The following is a 12,590-nucleotide window of genomic DNA, read 5'->3' as shown; positions in this document are numbered from 1 at the left end:
GATGGCCAAAAATTAATAACTGTACTCAGAAATAAAAGCAAAGGTTTGTATCTCAAAGTTCTGGGCAACTGTGCCTATATTCCCCCTCCATGGTCCAGCAAGGATACCTGCTCTAAACTTCCAGCCATCACCTCTCTTGGGTGGAGACACACATCTCACTCACTCCTAACCAAGGTTTTTCCAGGCTGCACAGGTCCCTCCCTATACTGTGAGTTCCCCAGCAAGTCAGACTGTCTAAGCAGGCCTGCTTTGCCTTCTCCTTAGAGATTATAAACAGAGTAATTGCCCACAGCTGTATGGTACCACACAGCTTTTCTAAGCAAACACATTTATTCTTAAGGTGAAAGCATTAGAGAGAAAACTTATTAAAAAACAATATAAAAAATCCCACACACATGCTAAAAAGCTTACCAGAACTCACTCCCAACTCCAACAAGGGCTCTGGAGTCCTTCAAACTCCACACTGGGATTTTTCTCTGGTTACAAGTTCATAAAGCCTTTCGCTCAGAACAAGAACCCTCATAAATTTGTAGGTTTCTCCTTTATGCCATTTGGTCCTTTAATCTGGGACCTTGGGTACAGGTAATCAACAGACAATAGGTTTCTCCTCAGGGTGTAGCTTGAAAAGGTTGGGTCTGGAAGTGAGAATTTGCATTCCCCTCCTCCCACGTATTTCCTTGGAAATCCACTCAAATAAGTTTATCCCTTTTTGCACATTGTTTGAAAGTGTCCTTTGAAGCTCATAACACTTCCCAGGGTTAACACTGGACACGTCTCCCCACTAAAGATGTTACATACAAGCCGACAATAATAGATAAATATTTGTATGTTTAATACAAAAAACTCCTAAGATACTTACACTTTATTTAAAAAGGTTTTTCAAGGATATTGCAATCTGTCATACAGTGTATGCAAGAAACAAAAATACAGTTTAGATACAATGCAATTCAACTTCAGAAAGAACTCATTTTTGCTACAAAAAATATCTGGGACAACCCCATCATCTTGTTGAACAGCCATAGCTGAAATCTGGGGTGTCCCTGGACAAGTCATCATGTTTTGTCATATTTTCCTAGTCCACAAAAGGCTGATCCACACACAGATTTGCACTAATATAACAAAAGGTGTGAATTAAAACCAGTATAGCTATTCTGGTGTACATCTGTGTGTGGACTAGGCAAAAGACCAATTAATCTCATTGGACAATTAACAGAGAACAGGAATAAACTGGCTGCACTAGAGCGAATGTAGGCAAATATTATGAAACATTGGGATTTGGGTGCCTAATCTCCCTTTGAAGAGCCCAACCTTAGGTTCGAAGGCTTCAATCCTGCAGTGACTACACTGTGGCCAGGCAGAATCCATTAACTTCATTTTCTCCTCCCTGCCATACCTCTGTGACTTCAGGGGGAACTATGCAGGTGCAGGGCTCCAGTTCTATGGAGCAACTTGCAGGATCAGGGTATGCCAATGGAACGAATAGTGAGGCTGGTGTAATATTGCTGAAGAGGCACTGTTGCTGTTGTAAGACTATAAATATTTGTCTTTTGCCTCTGCAGCCAGAATTCACAGCATGAAAGTAGTCCTAGTGATTAGATTTCCATCACTAAGAGCACTGGCTCATAATGTTAAGAGTTACACCTCTGAAACATTAGGAAATAACAGCCAGTGCAGAATTCAGCAGCCCACTTATTAAGCAGTGTTTCATGCAGACAGCACATGACACTTGTGCTCTGTGATCTTCACTGCACTACACTGGTCACCAATTGATTTCCAGGTGAAATTTAAAATGTTAGTCTTGACCTCTACAATTTTAAATGGTCAGGGTCCTGGCTCTCTGACAGACTGCCTCTCACCCGGTGTCGCACAGTGACAGTGGTAATAATCTAAGATGCTCATGCTAACACTGTAGCCCCCTCCTTCCCACGCTCCTGGCTAGACAGAAGGCTGCTTGGCCAGACGTTCTTAGTGAGGGGACCCAGGAACTTGATTCCTTCTTTGGTTCACCAGAGCCTGTTGAATGTCAAGCTGCCTACAGACCTCCAGGCCTTGCTGCAAGAGTCACCTACTCTCCCAGTTTTTTCCTGGGGAAGAGGGGTGGTAGTGGTGGTGGTGAGGAGGCTATGCTGGGTAGGAATTTATATTCTTTTATAGCTGGGAAAGTTTCTTGTGTGTTATTCTTGCCATGTTGTAGGTATGTTTATATCCTGTAGTGAATAGCAGGCGTAGTGGGGTGGCTATTTTGTTTTAAGTCTGGGAAGTTACTTTGAGGGAGGTCCTTTTCACCATTTTTGTAATTTATTTTGGACTAATGCATGTGGTTTTGTAGCCCCCTGGAATTACTGATAGGTAAAGTATCTCTAAATAGGTAAATACATAAACATGAGAAATTGCGTGGCTGTGAGACTGATGCCGGCAGCTGTGATACAAGGGTGGCTGCACTGCAGTGATCAGATCTTACCTCAGTTGTACAGTGTAAAGTAGTTTGAGATCCCAGGATAAAAAAAAATAGCATGATTGGATGATTTATTCAATGTAACATATACCACATGAGGCATAAGCCTCTAAAGAATACCTTACACTGAAACACAGAGTCATATAGAGAAGAGCTGGAAAAAGATTTATTAGGTCAGCTACTCTATCTCCCTGCCAAATGGTATTGTTCTCTAGTGGCTATGGCTAGCAGTCAGGCTTTCACCCTTGAGAGACTACTCCACAGCCTAATAGATCTCCCATCTTTTCCTGATGTTAATTCTGTATTTTTTATTCATTCCAGCAAATTACTCTTGACTCTCAGTTTTATTGTCTCATGTCACCCTAATTATTTCCCCTCCCTCCTTGGTTTTTACATCCTTCAAATATTTGTAGACTTATGTTCCTTCTTTTGCTTCTGTTTCATCAAGCTATAGATATTGGTCTCCTTTCACCTTCCTGTAATACAATAATCCCTCCACACCACTACTTATTTTTTTACCAAATCATCAAGGAATAAAGAGGTGCAGGAAGGGAAAGGGAATAAGAAAGAAGGTGAGAGAGAAAGCAGGTAAGAAATAGAAGCTGTACTTAAGAGAGGAAGGAGAAAGTAAGGGAGGCAGAAGAAAGGGGTGGGTGGGTAAAGCTTATTTTTCCAGAGAATCCTAAGAACATTTATTTTTTGTTTGTAGGTTAAAAAAAGGTTAGTAATTTTCTCTGCTCCTTTCATGGCTTTTATTGCTAAAAGTATACCTAAAATACTACAATTATGGGCCTGATCCTAAAAACCCATAGCCATATGTTGTCAATGAGATTACTTGTGTGATTTAGGATTACATACAAGTAAGGTTGTACAGGTTAGCATCAAAAATGTCCATTATGAAATCCTACATGTTGAACCTTCTCCATCTTGGGACTTCAGTTTAGAACTTACACAGTTAATTGACTCAGGAACCAGGGTTCCATTGGTTTTTGGTTTGAAATTACTTCCTGTTTTGAAATTTACGTTAATATCTTGTAAAAGAAAAGGGAGGAAAGGTCAAAATCAAAATGAAATATTTCAAAATGATTGAAACAAAACATTTCAATTGACTGAATTTGATTTTTTTTTGGGGGGGGGGGGTCAGCTTGTGAAAATCGAACCACTGAAGAAAGGTCTATTGACCATGCCCAACACTTTCAAAAGTGGTTGGTGATTTTGGATGCCTCCTTTTTTGGTTGCCTAATTTGAGACACCTAGGCCCTGTTTTGCAGAGATGCTGTACACTATGACTCCAGGTGAAGTTTAGATTTGAGGTGCCCACAACTAAAAACCAAATTTGAAACATTAGTTCCATCTGTCTCTGAATATGGTCCTTTGGGTTGTTAGAACAACTAGGACAAGAGAAAGCAAGCTGCAGACTGTTGGTTGACCCTCTGTTCAATGTTTTCCTTTGAGATGAAGGGTCTTTTGTCCTCACAAATTTGGTAGTTTCTAGAGAGGGTTTTATTTAGGAAAAACATTGGAGAAAAAATTGTATAAATTACTGGAATTTCTATCAGAATGATGAAGTAAAATGCCTTGACAGTGGGAGATAACTACAAACTTGAGTTCTGAAGACAAGATTCTGTTTGGTCATTTATTTCCTATCCTGATACTAAGAGCTATTCCAGAGTGCCATTGGATTGAGGCTTGAAAGTGGCTGTCAACAAACTTCTTCATGGATGGAAAAGATCCTTTGTAAGTCATACAAAAAACTGTCAATCACTATTTCCATTTTACATATGGATCCTCAGCCAGGGTAAAATTAGATGCATTAACAGCATTGCAGTCTCTCTTTATTGATTCATACTGGACCATAACCAGAATTGTCTGCTGGGAGACCCTCAGTAAAAAGACCACTGTCTTTCAAACATGTTTCCTTTGGCATTGCTTATAATTGAAGCTGGATCTGTTAAAAAGCTTTGAAAGAGCCATTCACCATAATGTACTCAGCTGGGTATTTACACTCCTTTCCCCCAAAGCCAATACCCTTCTTTTGGGTATAAAAGAATAGGATTGATAAAAAATTGGAATCAGACTTTTTTTATTCTGTCATGATAAATAAAAAAGTTATGTCTTTTCTGAGGGGTATCCAGTACATAAAATAGAAACTTGGGCCACTTCTTTTCATCTGCTATGATGCTACCTAAAGGGACATCTGGAGAAGGGCCCTAGAATCCTTTCACTGTGTACAACTCCTGCTGTGCTTATTCCGTGAGGTACTTTTATGTATGATTTTCTTATTGAACATTATCCATGAGAAATTCTTGGGCTAGGTCCCAGCAAGAAATCTGTTTAAATTATTCCGGATACCTCTTTTCCTGGTCTTTAATAGGATACTGTATAATATGTCATACAGATATAATATGCCACATATGTGAAGGTGTTAAATGCTACTGCTATGTGATAAATGATTTCATTGTACCTTTAACTCTCTCGTGCCCAATCCACCTCCCCCAGGATTTAATCAAACATTCCAAACTCCTGAGCAGCTTTAAGCAGCTGCTATTTATTTAAAATAAACTTGCCAGAAAAAGGTCTATTCTTTAGCCCCCAAATGTGGATTTTTTCCCCACATACCTGTCTAAGGCACAGCATGGGTAAAATTCTGCCTTGTACCAGTGACCGGTTTTCTGTGCATAAAATGTCAGGATTTTGAAGTCTGAAAGTCTTTTAGACATGTAAAGCTAAAACCAGAAGTTTTATACTATCAGAGATTCCCAACTTCCGAATGGGAAGCACAGTTCATGCTTCTAAGCTCAGGAATGGCATGATACAACGGACTTTAATATCAGGAAATTTTACACCTAGAAAAACAAATCTTATGTGACTTTACAGGTGCTGGAATTCTAAAAATACTGCAAATAACATTGTTTACAACTCTTAAAACATTTCTCAAATAGTTTCTCTGTGGCACATACAGAATACATGATTGGCTTGTGTGGTACAAATGTTTTGTCAACACTTATTTGGGATGACCTTCATAGCTTGCTTGGGGCCTCATCACTCATTAGTAATGTGCCCACTCTAAATGCATGCTGACAAACCTCTTTACCACGTCATCACGTATTCTGTATACATCCAAGCTGTCAGCAGTTTGGGCAGACATAGCTATCAGCCTCAGCACCTGTGGCATGTTCCGTCACCATCAGCAATCTGACTTTTTGATGTTGTAACATTATATAGTTTCATGATTTTAATCAAAGAAAGCACCATGTTATCAAAGGGATGCTTTTATCTTAATCGTTGATCTCTTAGACATAAATATGCAAATGTTAAGGCTCCTAGTATTACAGCTTATGGTTTTTCAATGTATGGTAAAACCACAATGAAGCCATTGCAACAGACCTTAAACACTGTACAGCTGATAGGCAGGTTACATTAACATCACCAGAACATAGTATAGTTTCTGCTGGTTTAAATGCTGTGGAAGAGCTATACTGACATTGCGTGGACTGAATTCACTTTCCTTCTCATGATGCTTTTCAACTAACTTTAACATTTCCCTATTATCAAACACACCCTGGTGCAGGGATCGGCAACCTTTGGCATGCGGCTCATCAGGGAAATCCGCTGGCGGGCCGGGACAGTTTGTTTATCTGCAGCATCCACAGGTTCGGCCAATCGCAGCTCCCACTGGCCGTGGTTCACCGTTCCAGGCCAATGGGGGCTGTGGGAAGCAGCAGCCAGCACATCCCTCAGCCCACCCTGCTTCCCGCAGCCCCCATTGGCCTGAACGGTGAACCTTGGCCAGTGGGAGCTGTGATTGGCCAAACTTGCAGACACTGCAGGTAACAAACCAGCCCGGCCCGCCAGCGGATTTCCCTGACAGGCCACGTGCCAAAGGTTGCCGATCCCTGCTCTAGTGCAACATATAACTGCCTGTCAGGAAATCAGAGTGAAATCCAGATCCCATTGAAGTCAATGGCAAATCCATAGTTTCAAAGCTCAGTGGAAATCTTTATATTAAATTCAGTGGGTTTTGGATTAGTTCCCAAGGACCCATTGCAGGAAAACACTTGCTTTGCTGGATTAGTGTTTGCTGGCCAACGACAGCGGTGTGTAACATTAAAATTAATGTACTTTTTGTAATCACTTAATTAAAAACATGGTTTTGGACAGTTTCTTGGACATTCTCCAAACTGGACACTTCATCGCCCAATATAACCAACTAACAAAGAAAATGTGTATAATTTTTGTAAATTGCTACTGTGGTGATGAGGGCCATATATTCATCTGGACAAACAGACAAATATGCATCTTTAAATCTATGAAATATATTGAAATAATATATGAATGGTTGTAAAACAATTTATGACATTTTGTGACCTCGGACGGAAAGGTCAAATGTTCAAATCTGAGATTTTTTTCTGTACTTACTAGCCCATACTTAATGAGTATATGAAAATGTCAAGATTTTACTCCTTGGAAACAAACTAATTCTAACTATTAGTCAGTGTGTCTATAGTAGATGTTACACACACACCAACCACACTTATTAAAAAAAAAAAAAGAAAACTAGAGGAATTGTATCATTTACAATATGTAGGTACTGTACATATGTTGGCATGTTTCAGAGTAACAGCCGTGTTAGTCTGTATTCGCAAGAAGAAAAGGAGTACTTGTGGCACCTTAGAGACTAACCAATTTATTTGAGCATAAGCTTTCGTGAGCTACAGCTCACTTCATCGGATGCATCGGATGTAGCTCACGAAAGCTTATGCTCAAATAAATTGGTTAGTCTCTGAGGTGCCACAAGTACTCCTTTTCTATATGTTGGCATGTTAGCAAAATACAGTATCCTTATCTATACTTATAAAGATAGATGTGGTCTCACAACCTACCTATTAATATATGGTATCCTTGGCAGCAGTAGTGGTCATTTAATGCAACCCTTTGTCTTTGTAATTTCTGTTTTAATTTTTGTAAACAGTACCTAGTTGCTATGGCTGGAGACTCCATATATATCATTAAATCATTAAATATAAATCATTAAATAAATATATTCAACAATTTATATGAAGTCAAAAAGCAGGAAATCCCCAATTCCCTATTTAAATCCACTTGTGTGTACATCATTACCTTCCTTTATTAATTTGCCCATATAGGCACAGTATCTGCATACTCTACGAACGACCATTCCCCTCTTTTTAATCATATATCTATTTAAGTCTGTGCCAAAACTGAGACAAATAAACACAAATTGCAACATGATGGTATAGATCCTTTCTTTAAGTAACAGTCAAAAGAGGCCTGTGATTAAACTCACAAAATTATTATTTTTTCTTTATATTAGAGTGGTGGCTAAAGGACCCAGACAAATCATGGTTTCATTTTGCAAGTCTCTTTACTTACGCACTTCCTTAACACTGAGCTTGTGAGTAGTCCCATTGACCTTAATGGAATTACTCTTGTGCTTAAAGTGAAGCACGTGCATAAATCCTTGTAGAATTAGTAGCTAAAATAAAATAGCTATACTTTTATGGAATGTATAAACTGCAGAATGCATCACTTACAAAAAGTGTGTTTATAGGCTGAACTTTATTCATCTAAGCACTACAAAGTCCTAATAAAAAGCAAACAGAATAATAGTAGAATATTATTCTTAACCCTTATTCTCAGTACCATCAGTCAATGAAAGGAAAAGGCTATAGCCTATCTATATTTAATTATAAGCAACGTTTCACCGATTAATTAAATCATTAAATATGCAGATACATTTCATTGTTAAATATTAGTTACCTTCTAGTATACTAAGGAGTAAAATATAAAGTATGGATTAAATATCAAGAAACATTTTATTTCTTGCACTGTACACAACCACTCACTTGTTTCCCAGGAAACAAAAAAGATTTGCAGATGTTCAGCATAGATCAGTGCATAGTCTGCAGAACAATTTCCAAAATTTTAATCTATATTTAACTTATTTAGGGATTGACCCATTATACTGTTTATTCCTGAATTTATAAAGGAATACATCAGAAATCCCTGTGTTGAAAGATGGTGTTTCTATTAAAAGAAAACTCAATATTACTTTAGACAATGAGCCAAAAAAGGAAATTTTCACCAAAATAACTGCAAACTATTTTTATAATGGGAGAGTCAATTGATCACATTTTTTTTTATGAAACTCCATCAGTTGAGAGGCGATGAACTGCACAAACAAATTGTGTGTCTATGTTCAAAATACAGTGCTCTTCTTACAGTGAATTTCTATACTGAGAACTTTATTAAGAGAGAAAAGAAGAGGAAAATGAAGTCAGATGTCACTCAAGGAAATTACAGTTCTATGGAGGATAATTTAGAGACAAGGCTTCGAGTTGCCATGCTGTGTTTTTCACAGCTGCCTACAGTTTTTGTCATTAATAATCAGTAAATAAGACCTGCAGGTGGGCATATAAGGCACCCTGAGCCAAGAAGCTGTAGCTAGGGCTTCTGTCTGTAAGATGGGTGGCCAGGCTAATTTGCAAAACGCTGCTTATGTTTCCATGCAAAAGTGCAACCGTGCTTAGCATAGCTTCAGGGAAGCTGCCACAACACAGAGAATGCTAATTACTGTAACCAACTGGCAATGATGCATCCAAAATTAAATGGTCTGTGACTGAGCAGATGAACAATTTTTATAGCCCTAAGTTCAGGGAACATAGATATTTTGTCAAATTAACAGACAGTCTAGTGGGTCTCAATAGGTGAGTTGAAGTATTTTAAAGGACATGCCGTTTGGTTATCAATGTAGGTACGGTTCCCTTGCAGTTTTATGAAGGGGTCAAGCTGCAGATTCAAAACTACAATGTTCATATTCAGTTATTATTATTATTATTTGAATCTGCAACCTTGTCTCCGCCCTATTCAACTGTCCATATTCAGACAAAATTCCCATTGAAAACCACAGAAGTTTGAGTATGGAGGGCTGAATAAGTCCCATGGGGACTGACTCTGCAACCTGCACCTCCTGTGAGGTGCTGAGCACTCTCAGTTCCAAGTGAAATTATTGGACTTCTCAGGAGAACCTGATAAGATCAAGGCTCTTGGTTAGCTGAGTACAGATAGGTTTTGACAAGCTAATGCACGCAGAAGCCAAACATAATTGACAGAAGCCCCCGCTCTTTGCTGATCTCTAAACTGATCACATTTATAAAGATGAATCATCCATGCATTTGAGCATAGAAGTCTCCCTTATTTCAGCTTCCTGACACCCAATCTCATAACAATATGCACACAGAACAGCTGCTATTATTCTCCCTTTGCCTGCCATAGACTCTTTTCTTTTCAAAAAGTTGCATGAGAAAAAAAAGGGGAGGAATCATGGAATACAAACCACAACACATCTGAATTTTTAAAAATATGGCCTTTGGAAAACATTTAGTGCCTTTACATAGAGGAAAAACTCCAAAAAGCTGTTTTACCATCTGATGTGTGTTTCTTTTAAAAAAATGCTATGTACTAGGTGATGCTAATGGGTGGGGTGGCAGAGCATCTTTTGCAGTGGGCCTCATTTCTGGATTTCAATCTCTGCAGAATTATAAATAAGCATGCGCCTGGCCACTTTTAGAAAGGGTTGCAACATGCACATCTCTGTCCTTCTCCTCCCAACTGATAAATGGCCTCTTCCGAAGCCCATTGAAGTCCATGGAAAGACTCCCATTGACTACAATGGGCTTTAAATTAAATGCTACGTATATCATCGCAATCACTTGGTCTGGTGCAGTGTTAGGTTCCAATCCTGCAAAATGAACTAGGCAAGGGGGAAGGAGGTCTAGTGGACAGGACACTAGACTTGAACTAAGAAGACCAGAGTCCAATTCCAGGGTCAGCCACACACTTTATACAATATTAGGCAAGTCATTTAATCTACCTACTTTCCACCTGTAAAGTGAGCTAATACTTCCGTATATCAGGGGGGAGTTGTAAGAATAAAATCCATTAACGTGTGTGAGGCACTCAGATATTACGGGGTCAAGGACCATATAAGTACTTCGATAAAGAGACAGAAGCAGACCCTGTGTCTATATGGAGCCCTAAATTCACCCACAGTTGTCTTTGCAGGCCAGAGATTTAGTATATACAGTGATACAAGTCCTGCACATACCTTATAGCTACGTTCATCCGGATTTACAATGAGCTAGCCAGGCTTACAAAAGTGCTCAGCATCCAGCAGCTCCCACTGAGAACAATTTCAGACAGAAAGCAAGTGGACAGCGTCTCTACCCACGTAGGCTTTTTCTTTGATGAACATGAGTGAGTAATGCACTTTGAGTCTCTGACCTCCGGTCATCACACACAATGGCCATTTGCTTTGAAATTAGCACTTTTTCTGATCAAGTCCTCCATTAGCATTCCACAAGGCTTCTTTGATGGGTTAGTTGCAGGGGTATACACAATGTAAGTGTTTGCTGCTGCATCATAACAGGATACAGATAAGAGAAAACAATGCAAGTAATGTCCCATTATGAAGTCTAAACACCAATACACTCTTCTACCTTAACAGTCACTTTGATTTATAGTAATACACAAACGAATTGGTCTGAATACACTCTGGCACAACCTGGTCTGCCAGCGTCACAACCTGTGTCTTGTTAACTTAGGGATGGGGAAGATCCCTCTACATTTAACCATTGTAAGGGGAAATGCATACACACACCTGAGGTTCCTTCCCTTTCATCATGCTTGTCTGTGCTCGGCTGACAGGACCGGCTAGACTGCAGTGGAGTCTTGAAAGGTCCTGGCTCATGGAATAGCTTGACCCTCTCACACATCTCTGCCTTCTTCCTCCTCCTCCTCCTCCCTGTTCATGGCAGAAATCTCTGTCTTGGGCTCCTCCAAGGTACCACGGTGGTCTGCAACGTGCTGGTGGGGTTTCCGCCGAGCATGGCAAGCAGCTCATTGTAAAAGTGACAGAACTCGTTTGATTGTTGGCCTTATGGTATGCCTGATGCAGTTCCTTCACTTTCATCCAGTACTGTTGCTGATCCCTTTGTTCCCCTTTGCCTGCATCCCCCGTGCAATGTTTTCAGAGATGTTCACATTTCTACAGCTGGTCTGTAGCTGTGCTTGCGCTCTGCTTTCTCTGTGTTGTTCTCCCCACAGGCCCAGGAGTTCCATCACCTCCAGTCTATTCCTGGCAGGCACCCCTCTAGTGGAGCTGGCATGGCTGGTTGGGCAGTAGCACACAGCAAGGGAGAGCCGCTAGGTGTGCTCACCAAGGTGAGCAATCAGGAAGAGGCATTTCAAAAATATGCAGGGTGTTTTAAGTAGGCTTTGGCTTCCAGTCTCCATGACCCCTGGGCAGTGGAGTTTACAACCATGACCAGAACAGTCACTGTTGCAGGGAATGGGGCATTGAGGGACAACCGCTGGAGGACTGGTAGGGTCAACATAGGTCACACAGCATCTACACTCGCACTGGGTCAACCTCCATAGGTCAATCATGGCTTAACGCAGTTTAGGGATGTGGTTTTACTGTGTAACCATAATGGGGCACTTATGTTGGCTGGAGACAAATTTTTGTGTATATACATGCACAAGGTTACTTATGTCAACCTAATTTTATAGCATAGACCAAGTCATAGTATCTTCTACACTTTTAATGCTGGACAGTCTCTCCCCTCTGCTGATTGGCTGTTTTCGCCAGCCTCTTGTCCTTTGTTTTTCCATCAAGCTAGTCCCCTTTCAGCATAACCCCACTAGAAAGATGTAAACAACAACAACAAAAACATGGAACGAACATGATGTTTGCAAGCCACCGCTCTGTATGTTTCTTATGTCTTGTCTGTTCAGATCATAAGCTTTTGGGGACAGGGATTGTCTCTTATTCTATATTTGCAAAGCACCTAACACAATGGGGTCCTTATAATGATTAGCCCTTCGGTGCTACCATCATAAACATGATTTAAAAAATAGTCTGTAATGGATGTTTTCATTTCACATGTAGCACACCTCTTAAAGCCCACCTTCTTCAAATCTGTCATCACCATGACACAGGATACACAGCTAACTGGAACTGGAGAAATGAGAGAACTAGCTAGTACTAATGCACAATAAGCATTGAGTCTAACATTCCATATTAACTATTAAACTCCTTATAGGAGTAAGGGAA

The sequence above is a fragment of the Natator depressus genome, chromosome 1 (genome assembly GCF_965152275.1).
Source record: "Natator depressus isolate rNatDep1 chromosome 1, rNatDep2.hap1, whole genome shotgun sequence".
Lineage (NCBI taxonomy): Eukaryota > Metazoa > Chordata > Testudines > Cheloniidae > Natator > Natator depressus.
Note: the sequence above shows the minus strand (reverse complement) of the source record.